Genomic DNA, 13,404 nt, shown 5'->3' on the forward strand with positions numbered 1-13,404 from the left:
CAGCCTCTCCACTTACAGTACTCTTCCGATGGAAGTCGGTCGTTGACCACGTTGACCACGCCGCGCCGAGAGCACCAAGGCGGTGGACGACGGCGAGGCCTAGGAAGGGGACGACGCGGAGCCGGGGAAGACGCAGCAGTGGAAGCCCGCGCGGAGAGGAGTACGAGGGTTCACTGGTTCGGCTGCGGTGTGAGGCTACCGTTGCCGCAGAATAATAGGGGGTGTGGGTGAGTGGAGGGATGGCCTGGCCAGCGGTGGGAGTTGTATGGGGGCGGTGAGGCCTCCGCGGCAGCACAGCCGGCCACGGGAGGCAGGAGCAGGCGGCACGACCGGCGCTGCTTTGTGCGGCTGGACCAAGAAGACCAGAGGTTGAAGAAGCACTACGGCCATTGGATGGACATCGTACGGTCACCAAAGCTAGAATCGTTTATCTTGACTAAGTTGACAAAGCCCTTGGTACGCTCCAACTTAGTAGGCCCACAGGTCAGCCTCCGAAACGGTGCGCCCCAGATGTCAGGGGGAGGAAGAATTTTTTGGGCGGCCGAAGCTAAGAATATCCGAGATTGAAGAAGAAGCACGACATCCGTTGGATAGACATCCAACGGCCACTGCTGCTAGAACCGTGTGTTGACTATAATAAGTTGACAAAGCCTTGCATACGCGTCAACTTATTTTTTTAGGGGACGCGTCACTTAGTAGGCCAACAAGTGTGTGGCAGAGAACTTATAGCCCATTTGCGTTTTGTAAGAATGTACAGCCCATTTTTGAATTCTAATGGAATTTACAATAGCCCATTTACAGTTTGTTAAAAGTACAACCCATTTTCTAGCTAGGACAACGATTAATAATTTCAACCAACCGTTAAAGACAGAATTCAATAAAATTTCCCACATTTTGATAGGATCCGAAATATTTTTATCCCGAAATTTCTAGTCAGATTAAATATAAATTTGCATTACGTAAAAATCCAATGAAACATTGCGCGCGCAACAATGAAAATTTAAGATTTTCAAAATCCATAAATAATATTTTATAAACTAATTTCGTGTTTGGTGCATTTTTTATAGTTACTGCCCAGTTTTTATAATTACATCCCATTTATTATTTTTTAAACCCCATTTTCCTGTTAAGCCTAATGCATCCCTCCTAGGAAAGATTTGCAGCCCAGCGGGGCGGAGAATGACAAGTTGACCTTGCCTGGGTATTCCTCAAAAATACGTACAGCTGGGCTAGCCATTTTCATCTTGAAAAAATTAGTATCTGGGCTGGATATCTGGCCTGGGCTAGATGGGCCACAGCCCGCCCAGTTAATACCATGCTCTCCTCTGAACAACAACGAAATCATCGCCAAGAAAAACTCTGCAGTGCTCACGCCTCAAAAACACAAATACTGCTTGAGCTGCTTGGTCCCAGTTGTCGGCCGAACCTTGTGCACTTCTCTCGTTTATATTGACTACATAGGTTGACAATGGTGTGGGACCGTGATGTCAGGAAACCAGGAGAAAGCAAAAAAAATAGTTGTACATAATGAGGCACTTGCGTACGTACGGCTATGGCCCTAGTGGGTCCCTAGTGTCATCCAGTCAAAATAAAGTCATCTCCTGAATCCTCATGTTCGTTGATGATGTTAACAATGCTCGGCGCCACGGCGAGCGCAACAACTCGAAGGACAACGGAGAGGGCCTCGCGGGCCTACGGATGGTCTGATACAGCGCCCACTGCTCATTCAGGAAGCCAGGATCATCGGACACCTATGAGCACCTTCGAGAAACTGAGACGGCATGAAACGGTAAGGCCGCGCTTGGGAGCTCTGGTTTATTTCAAACCTATATTAACAAACAAGTGTAATTTACTCGTCATCGGAAACAACGTGTAAAATACAGGCGTAATGAAACCGAGGGCCCGAGGTGTGTAAGTAAAACCGGCGGGTTATGCGTGTAATTTGAGAGACCGGTGTATATTTTACAAGCACTGCTATATGGACGACATTACCAGACGATACATGCACGACGTGCGTATCATGCCATCCATGGGCAAGGCTAAAACAGCAGCTAACGGCTGGATTAGCAATCGTCCGAGTGTTGTTCAGCGTTTTTATCGTGTGTGAAGTACTTCCGATATTTTACTAGTCGAAATCGACCAACCAAGCGCCTTCGCCCGAGACCATCTGCTTTAATTTACAAGCGTCAGTTTTACAAGCTGTTTTGGTTGGAAAACGACGATCCAATCACGGCCTAATATCATGAGTTGGTTGGAAGATCATATGGTTTCACGTCTAACCTACCCGACTTGTCGTATAGGCTATGAATGAAACATCAGACGATGAAATTCTTAAGCACGGAAACAACAGAAGAGGATGATCTTCTTAACAAGCAAATCACTGGCATTAGATCGACATGCAAAACAATACGAAGCATTATTCTCAGGAGGCACGGTGAACAGCTCGTGATGCCGCACGCCACAACATTCCAAGCTCAACTTTGCAATCAAACACAAGGCCTGGCATTACATAGACAATATTCAGAACAAACTCTTAACACAGGAATATCTCAGCAGAGTAACTATTTACTTCTAAACTGAACACAGGAATAGGAAAAACCACTCGACGCTGCTCACAGCAAGGGCGTCCCACTCAAGAATATCAAATGCATGTCTTCTGGCTAACATCAATGAGCAAATTTTGACAAGGTTTTCCAATTCCAATATATTAAACTAACATCTTCTTGCTAACATCAATGATTAAACTTTGGCAAGCTTTTCCCATTCAAAATATGTAATGCCTATGATCGTGGAGTCCTGTCGTAGCTTCTTGTACTTGTTTGGGCACTTTTTGCCCAGGGCACTCCATGTGTTGTTAAATTGCCAATGGTCACTGCAGACTAGTCATGTCACCGGTGTCTAATAATACTCTGTAAAGCTTCTCGGTCATTCCTTCTGTAATGTAGCGCAAACAGTGACTGCTTCTTTCTGCAAAGTGGAACGACCAACTGGACCCAGTAATGCAGCAGTTTGCCTTGGAGACATTGGCTCCTTTTGTGCAGTTCAACTAAAATCGAAGTCGGAATAAAACCGAGCTTTAATTTTGATATCCCTGTAAGCAACAATAGGTATAAGGGAAACAATTACTGAGAAATAACGGTTGATGACTTGTACTCCCGGAAGAAAAGCATCTACTGATCTACTTTATCTAAATGGGAAACAAAGCAGGAGAGTAGCAATTCTCCACCAGTGTGATTCATTCATATTGACTGAGACATTATCTTAACAATGCCTTGTTTCAACATGTATAAAGAACGACAAAGCAGAAAAGTACCATTCCTAAAACAATGCAACTGATTCATTTTAACAGAGACATTATCTTAACAATACCTTGGTTAAACATGTAGAAAGAACTACAAAGCAGGATAGTACCATTCCTAACAAGTCTTGCAGTTTTGAACTAAGATTCAGTAGTTAATTAATTCTGAGAGTGGCATTGCTTAATTTTACCAGCGGCATTAGATTAACGAAAAGCATAAACAGTTCCAGGGGAGAGTGGGCGCAACAACAGTATGTGCTTCCATCTACTTATAAAGGGGGTGATGCAGAGTTTGTTGTAACAAAGCAACAAGCATCATGTCTGGGTTGGTCCCATTTTTGTTCACTACTTAATGGGAAAAGATAGCAATACAATAGCTTCAATTCAACATTTATTTAAAACATTACCAATACAAGTAGCACAACATCTCAAAGCACACTGCACAATCATGTGGATGAAGGCCTGTACTGACCTTTCATGAGACGGACAAGATAAAATACGAATCTGCCAACACGAATAGGAAATCCAATCTCGTTTTGTGCAGTTGCACTGAAATCAAGCAAAGTGTTTTGCGTAGGGAAGCAAAATGTCGCAATAGCAACAAGTTGAATAGATATCCCTGTTTAAACAGAGGCAAAAAAGGAATCAATTACTGGCTAATAAGGAGGATGAAACATGCGGCCACAAAAATGGTAATCCCACCAATCCCTAACAAGTGTTGCAGTTTTGAAATAAGATTCAGTAGTTAATTCTGAGAGTGGCATCAGTTACTGGCTTATAAATGGGGTGATGCTGAATTTGTTGTAACAAAGCAACAAGCATCATGTCTGGGTTGGTCCCATTTTTTTCACTACTTAATGGGAAAAGACAACAATACAATAGCTTCAATTCAACATTTATTTAAAACAGTACCAAAACAAGTAGCACAACATCTCAAAGCACACTGCACATCATGTGGTTGAGACCAAGATTTGAAACAACTCGCCACGAAGACTGGAAACAAATATCGATCTCCTTTTGTGCAGTTCCACCAAAATTAAGCAAAGTCACCGGTGTGACATTCAAGTTGAACTGCACAAAACACTCTTAAAACATAAGTGTTTCGAGTAGCGAAGCAAAATGTCGCAATAGCAACAAGTTGAATCGATAACCCTGTTTTAACAGAGGCAAAAAAGGAAACAATTACTTGCCGATAAAGGAGGATGAAACAAACGGTGACAGAAAGAAGCATCTAACTTATCTTGGATGGAAAACAAAGTAGGATAGTAGCATTTCTAAAACGGTTGCATTGATTCATATTAACAGAGACATTCTCTTGAAACAACATTCGTTAAAAAATGTAATTTACTTTTAACAGTGGCATTGCTTCAATTTTCCGGCGGCATTCTTAGATTAACAACAGCAAAATAGCTGTATGGGACATGCCAGCACCATGTGCGTCCACACGTATAAATGGGTGATGCAGAGTATGTAGCCAAGCAGCATATATGCGCTGGTCCCATATTTGTTCTCTTTGAACCTTCTTCCTATGTGAGGGCAGCAAATCTAGTCCTGCACAAACTACCCGACCCCCCAGTTTTTTTCCCTTTCCAACAAAGAGATGGGTTCCTTACAGATGTGTGTACTGGGTTACCCCCTTTTTCCCTTTTCGACCTACAAAGCGGCTGGATAGCCAGTCTATACTACTTTCCGCCCCTCCTTTCCTCATTGAACCACGTCCTAGATTCTTGCTCCAGCCCACCGCACCCTTCTTTCCTCTTTGAACCAAGACCTAGATTCGACTACAGATCGAAAAAGATCCACATGCAGCTAGAGCAACGACGGTTTCAAAGAAACTTATACCTTAGGGTCGTCGGGATGTGGCAAGGCGTGCGGCGGGAGGCCGAATCTGCCCACACTACATACGACAGCGAGGAAGAAGGGGTCGATGGCCCTCCCGCACAGGCGCCGGGTGAAAGAGAACAGCATAGCCGGTAGTGGATTGCCTCCCTCGCCGAAGGCGATAGAGTGAACAATGCACCTCCTCCCCTTCCCGGTGCGACGGGATACGGACGCCTCCTTCACCAGCTGTGAGGGGGGAGAGAGACAAGAGGCCAACGCAGTCTTGTTTAGATCTGGTGAAGAGATGGTGAGAGACTGTGAATATAGCAAACCCCAGCAAATGAACGCTGAGCCTCCAGCGTGTAACATATATGTAGTGCGGCGAGCGTGTGGAGAGTGCAAACCCTAGCGAACAAGCGCTGAGGCTCCCGCTTATATATATACTACTGTAGTACGGACTGAGCTCCGGTGCCTTCACTGCACCTGCTTTGGGCTGTATGACAGGTGAGCCAGCCACATTTTGGGCCCACCTGTCATAAATCCAAAGGCAGGTGCACTAAGTCAATGAAGTTGCGTCCATATAGTACTCTTGTGTATACGACTAATATATAGTGGAGTGGTTTTCTTATTCTCTCCATAACAATCGTTTTAAATTGTGTAAGTACGAAACAAAACTCTTTATTTAATGTACAGTGAAGAAAACTAGTACTACTTTCGATGAACTAACGATCCACGCCCACGCGTCCTGGTCGCACTTCCTATCCTTCACGTGTGGTACACTACCCTCCCTTAAGTGAACAACCACACATGCGCCAAATTATCGGAAACGTGTGAGAGTGTGTACAAATAAAGAATTTTAATTTCAATTATCGGAAAGGTTTTAGAGTATTACAAAGTTTGACTTCAGCCAAATCTAATATGCGGAGTAAATAAAAATGGAGGGCTACTACGTCCATCCGGGTTTTTAGTCCACACCATTTTTTAAAATCAAAGTTAATAGCTGGACAAATAAAATTACAGGGGAGCTGGAGACAAAGTTGTGAGAAGGCTTAGAAATCAATACAAAACTTATGCTCTTAGTACCAACATCGATCCTTCTTCGAGGAAACATTTGGTTCATAGCCAATTGTGTGATAAAATTGCACCAACGTGAAAGACGACTGCGTCTCCAACGCAACCAAGGTGAACTGACGAAGGATATCATCTTTGTGCGTAACAAGCAAAGAGCACTGATGGAAGACAGCTTGTTTTTCATTGAAAATCGATCAGCTTCACCAGCCGACGCAACCATGAGGCGCAACCATGAGCATCGATAGGTCATCGTGGTGATGCATCATCCATTTGGCATCAAGTTTGGGTGAGGCACCTATGAAGTTCGACAAATCCTCACTGTGGTCTGTTTCTTCTCAGTAATCAAGCTCGAGGAAGGAAGAACCACGTGGCAGAGGACAGTGAGGCGGAACAACAATGGCCATCCAATTTTGTGCAGTTCCACTAAAATTGAGGAAGACATGCCCGGGTATGGAGACACGCATCGCTGTTTCCAAAAATATAAAAAGGGTTAGCAACGACATCTCAATTGTCAATAAGAATTAATGAAAAGTACACCAACAAACAGAAGCATCATAATTATCTTGATGGGAACTAAACCAGGATACCCGAGAAAAAAAGCATTTCTTCATTTAACCAGTGATAGTACTACCACCATATGGACAATGACCGCACAACCACCATGTACTTTTTGTCGAAACAACATGTATACCTCCACTGAGGCATAAATCAGGACAACTTTTCGAGTGGCATTTCCTCTATAATAGTACTAGTAGGTGATGTTGGACCAGCCGACGAACCCTAGCTACTATGCATGGGGAGCTGGGGAGTAGTCGCATAGAAGAAAACCCGCACGCAGCGACCTGGGGAGCTGGACCAGTACAAGAAGTTAGACCTCAGGTGGGCGAGATGTCGTTTAGGCGGGCGGGCGGGATCTGCCCACACGACAGCAGCGAACAAGGGCGCGGAGGATCTTCGTCCGTGCCAGCGCCAGCTCCGAGAGGACGGTGCGCATCGGCTTCCTCCGTCGCCGACGGCGACAACGTCAACGCTGCACCTCCTCACCTCCCGCAGCGGACGGGATTCGGCCGGATCTGTGACCACCGGTGAGGAGAGAGATAGAGTGGACACTGTCATCTTGTTTTGATATGGAGAGGGTGAGAGAGCGAGACGCGAGAAACTCTATCAAACAAGAGGCTATAATGGAGTAAAAAAATCTCTCCATAGCAGTGGTTTTAAATAGAATACGCGCGTTCCCGGAAAAAAGAAACGAAAACTGGCGGACAATTTTTTAAGGGTCTGTTTAGGACACATCTAGATGTGACATAGTTATGTCACATCTAAGTTGATGTCCACTCTGTTTGTGGTCTATTTTTTTCCTAGTTTTTTTTTGTTTCTTGTTGCTACATTATATACTTGTGGGAGCTTAGATGTGATATCCTTAAATAACATTTAGATGTGAATTAGACAAACTGATTTTCTAACATACCAAGAAAGAAAACTCGATCAAAAACACGCCCCCGCTTCCAGGTCGCGAGAGTCGTCGCGCACACACACATAGACATAGACATGCATATCCGTGTTTACGTAAAATTCCATTTCCATCTCCATCTCCAATCATATTTGTTCAACTGGCACATTATTTACGTTGTTAATTATATACGCAGCAATATTAACGTACAACATCTCTTGTTGGCGCATGTCCTGACCGCTGCCACGGCCGGTCCTGACCAATCCGAACGCTCTTCATCACCCGCGCGTGCTTCCCGCTCGAAACGGTCAGTGCCGCATTCATGCCCGGCCAGAGCGGACGCGACCTCTCACTGGCGCCGGCATTGAAGCGGCGCGTCGACCGAGAGAGCGTCGCCCGCGCCGCTTCCGGGTGCACGCGGCTGCTCCGCGTTCAAAGGTCGCAATAGCCGGCTACAACATGCATGTAAAAAGTTCTTGGGAGTCTGTGCTACAGCTAGCTGTCCTCCCCCAACTCGTCAATCTCTTCCAGTAGTGCTAGTACTCCATGGCGCGATCCATCGACAAGCAGGCGGGGAAGTTAGCGTATACTCAGTTTGCGGTGAGTGGCATGCCGAGCGATCGTGTGGGGTCGAGCCGTGGAGGAGGGTGAGACACGAACACGACAGACGTGATTTAAACGTTGGTTTTGCTCGATGGCGCGATCCAACGAAACGAAACGTTGGTTTCTCTCCGTTTCCATTTTTTCTCCGGAAAAACGGAAACTTTCCACTCCATTTTCATTCCTCTTCCAAGGTTGCCCCGTTACAACATTCCATCAAATACAAAGGAAAACTAACATGCATGCTGATGCATCTCAACGATTCACAGATCATAGCAATATTTACTTCACAACTAAAGAAAAAAGTTGTGAGAGCGTGTACGAAAGAAAAACTACTAATGGGGTCACTACGACTTAAACCCTAAACCCTAAACATGATTTAATTTCCTGGCCATGTAGAACCTGTCGAAGGAAAGACGGCTGGCACCCTCGGATCATAGATGCTTTTGTGCAGTTCCACTAAAATCGACCTGAGCATCCCTGATAGCAAAGATATTGAAGAAGTGTGATTAGAATAATAGTACTGGCACTAGTTCATGAGACATAAACTCATCACAAGTAGAAGCCGATAGAAGTAGAGAAAGATCGACATGGAGATGGAGCTACGACAGTGGAGCAAGCCAGCTCCAAAAGGAAGATGGACTACCTGGGACGTCGGGCTGTAGCTAGAAGGGCGGTTGGGACGCGGCATCGGCCCATACCGCGGTGACCCCCGATTGGGACGCACAGACTGTGGGTTTTCTCCCTCGCAGATGTCGACCGCGTCTACGCAGAACATTGTTCCCTTCCCCCAGCTGCGGGATCAGGCCCGTCGTTCTATGCTTGTGAAGAGAGCAACCTAAGCAAGCAGGCTTGTATCTTAGGCTCCTGCTAGTGTATATATAGTGGTTTTGTTTTTCTCTCCATATCAACCATTTTATATTGCGTACGTGTCATTCAAGAGTGAAATGATGGTTGCTTCTTCCGACTAACTTACTGTGTGATTTGACTGCTCCTTAGTGGCCCCTACACGTACTCCCCCTACGTGTATGCAACAGTCACACGTACACATGGACGCAAAAAATGCGCGCGACGCCCTAATGCATGCATGTCCGAGCACACGACGGAACACACACGGTCACGCTCAAGTGCTCAACCTACATGTGCATGCACACACATACTCAGTTAGGGTGAGCTAGTGACCGTATAAAGACCGGAAAATATATATATTGAGCGCAATGAGTGTATTATGAAGTCCACTGACCGTATTTTTACAAATATACAGTGACACATAGTGTATTTATCTCGTTTGAAATTAAGCCATATTAACCAGAGAGGAGGCAGTTGGACTAGCATTACTTTGTTGTGTCCCGTCAACTTGCCGAACAAGGAGAAGGTTGCAAGACGGGAGAAGCTTGCGCGCGGTGGCTCACAGGACAAGGAGAAACTTTTGACTAATGCAAGCTCTCCCTCGCTCAGGCGGTGGACGTGCAACAGTTAATTCGGTGTCAGATTGCCAGAAGCATACACTATACTACTATTGCTATCATTGTTCGACTTCCCGAATAGGCGAACAGCCAAGCGCAAAGTTTACTAGTACTACTACTATAGTCTATAAAGGTACGTACTATACTAGTACTAGGAACCGGATGGAGGAGCGTCTGCACTCTTATTATAATTTTAAAATGTGATAAAGCAATCTTCAACACATTTGGTTCTCTTCGAGGGTTCTCGCATGTGATAATGGAAGTTGATTGCATGGAACACTCGCCACAATTCCTGCTTAATTCTGGCTCATATCCTGTTACAAATAGTAGCGCTCAGTAATATTTCCTCTTTTTTTGTTATTCAGCATGTAAACAGGTCAGCAAACCTTGCGGCGCATCTTCGTGCGAACCGTGCTTGCTGCACTTTGAATGTGGCCGAGAGCTGGCTTGATGAAACACCTCGCTTCCTAGTTCTTTTTTTGCGGGGTACCTCGCTTCCTAGTGACCAGTGTCTTGGCTGATCGTCCTAAGAATGCTTATATATGAATAAAGCTCTCTCATTTACCCACAAAAAAGATTAAGCCATATTAACCGGAAAGGAGGGAGTATGGACTAGCACTACTTTTTGGTGTGTCCCGTCAACTCGCAGAACGAGGAGAAGCTTGCAGGACAAGGTGAAGCTCACTTACGCCTTTTGACTAATGCAACCTACCCTCGGTGGACATGCATCAGTCCATCCGGTGTCAGATTGTCAGAGGCATACACTGTAGTACCCAACATGCGGAGTACCATCATTGTTCGACTTCACGAAGAGGCGAAGAGCCAAGTGCAGTAGTACGAGTAGTACTACTACTAGAACCGCATGGTGGAGCGTCTGTACTCTTATTTTTGTATCTCTGGTAAAGTACACGTTTATTCCGGAGAAGGGCGGAAAACGGCAGCCCAACATGTAATGAATGATATCGATCAACCAACCATGCTCGAATATATCTTGGCCTCCGTGCGAGCCCGTCTGTGTGTTCTCGCTCCTCGTCTCTCTCAAGGAATGGCGGGTTGGCTCTTTGCCGTCAATTGAGATCGGTTTGCTCACACTCCTGTCCCACATGTCAGTGATATGCCAAGAGGAGGTGCGTTGACCGACTGGCCATACGCGTACTTGGTTTTGCACCTTCATAGTACTCCTCCCTCCGTCACAGTTTACAGGGTGCGCTTCATTATGATGCATTTCTCTCAATGCATTTCCACCACCAGAGAGACTTTAGACACGTTTGGTTTAATGTTCAATTAATTAGGGCGTGGTAACCGCAATCAAGTCCACAATTTTCTCTCCATGTACTGTACTACTACGGAGTGGAGTAAGTGCATGCATGTGTGTACCCGGGGTGGAAGCACTGCATGCATGTGTGTACGCATTATTCCCTCTAGTAATAGACGCCGTGCTATAACTACCAATGCTATTTTTCAGGCCGATCACTAGTCGCCTTGGTCCCACGGATTTTTTTTATTTTTTCTGAAGCGCGTTGTATAAACAGTGACGGATGGAGTAGTATGAGCAGATTCAAAGAAGAGCGTATTGACGGTTGCTTCTTCAGAGCAACTTACAGTGGGAAAGGTGGGGCTTATGATTTGACTGCTCATTACTCACTATTAATGCGGCGCAACGACCGGGCTGAGTCTCCCATGCGGTTGTGCACTACCCCCTCGGTTCTTAAATATACTCCGGAGTATTTGTCTTTCTAGAGATTTCAACGAGTGACTACTCAAATATTTGTCTTTTTAGAGATTTCAAATGGACTGGCACATACGGATGTATATAGACATATTTTAGAGTGTAGATTCACTCATTTTGCTCCGTATGTAGTCACTTGTTGAAATATCTAGAAAGACGAATAGAATATTTAGGAACGGAGGGAGTACACATACGAAGCAAAATGAGTGAATCTACACTCTAAAATATGCCCGTTTGAAATTTGTAAAATGGCAAATATTTAGGAATGAAGGAGTATAATTTTCTGCATGGCACATGGACCCGGATGATGAAGAGGCTTCTGGCAATGCTATCAAGCTTCCATCATTTGTTTACATAATTGACGTACTATACAAATAATTTTCCAGCGACATGAAATTATACAATGGTGTGAGCTTTCAGCTTTTGTTTCGCGTTTCTTGCCATCGATGCTCTTTCGGAAACAATAAAAAACTAACTTCCTTGCTAATGCATGTCAATTATTAGCATATCAGAGCTAATAATTACATCACAACTGAAGACAGAGTTGTGAGAAGGTGTTAAATTAAAATTGATCCATGCTTTCATTGGCAGCAACGTCCCCCCAGCTCTGTCTAAATCAACAAGGCATGTTGGGAAAAAAAAGTAGCTGTCTAGAGCATGCAACATTCCGATCATTTTGTGCAGTTCCACTAAAATAGAGCTGAGCATCCCTGTTCCAAAGATATTAAGTGTGATTACGATAATAGAGGACTGCTGATGAAACAATAAACACACAAATAGAAGCCGGTCACCTTTGTAGTCTCTCTTAAGACTAACTAGTTGGAGAAGATTAGGCTCGGAGTTGGATGAGGAGGATAGAGCAAAACCAATCTCCCTTTGTGTAGTCGCACTGAAATGTAGAGACGTTGCCCGTGTGACATTTTAGTACAACTGCACAAAAGACTCTTAAGAAAAAAGTGATTTGTGCAGTTCACCAAAAGGTCGCAATAGCAACGAGTAGAAAGGAAACAATTACTGGCCAATAACAGTTGATGACACATGCGACGACAAAAAAGAAGCATATTCCTTGTCCTAAGGGAAGATAACGACACGGTTGTGTTTGTCTAAAACGGTTTGAGGACGAGAATGCAATATGGAAAGTATGCCGGACGAGCTACGTTTTGGGCAAAGAACTATGGAAGATTCACATGCAGCGACGTGGGAAGACGGGCAGTGGAGCAAGGCCGAAGGGGATACCTAGAGGTCGTCGGGATGTAACTAGGTGAGCGGCGGCGGGCGGAATCTGCGAGCAGGTGGCGTAGGCCCTGCCGCGCCGGAGCTTGGTCAGAGAGAACGGCGTGTACCGCAGATCGGGATGTGATGCCTCGGCGCCGTCAAATGGAGAAACGATGCACTTCCTCCCTTTCCCCCGGCCGACGGGATGCGGCCGGATCAGTGACCAACGGTGAGAGAGAGAGGCCACCACACTCCCTTTCCCCCGGCGGACGGGATGCGGCCGGATCAGTGACCAACGGTGAGAGAGAGAGAGGTCACCGCAGCCTTGTGTGAGATACTCTGAAGAGCGACAAACCAGGCAGGCAGGCTCCATTTTATATAGTGAGCGGACTACCTTTTTCTCCATAAAAATCGTTTTATATTCTGTGTACGTGCCATTGAGCGCTATAACTTTATTTAAAAATAATGCGGCAATGCGTCAAGTCGATCTTTGTTTCGTGCACGCGTGGTACACGACCTCCCTAGGTAAACAACCGCTACAGGCGTTCAAATTAGCACGTGGGCTGCCATTTCGTAAAGAAATAAGCTCCACCGTGTACCCGCGCGGGTGTGGCTGGGCACGAAGCGTGAGTACGTGCACGGTGCACCTATTCACTTCTTGTATACGTACACCACCTACGTGGGGTTGTGTGAGAGAGATACAAACCTAGAGAGATATGTGTGGGTTCTTGAGAGTTTTTTGGGGGGGGGTCAA

The sequence above is a fragment of the Aegilops tauschii genome, chromosome 2 (assembly GCF_002575655.3).
Source record: "Aegilops tauschii subsp. strangulata cultivar AL8/78 chromosome 2, Aet v6.0, whole genome shotgun sequence".
NCBI classification, from domain to species: domain Eukaryota; kingdom Viridiplantae; phylum Streptophyta; class Magnoliopsida; order Poales; family Poaceae; genus Aegilops; species Aegilops tauschii.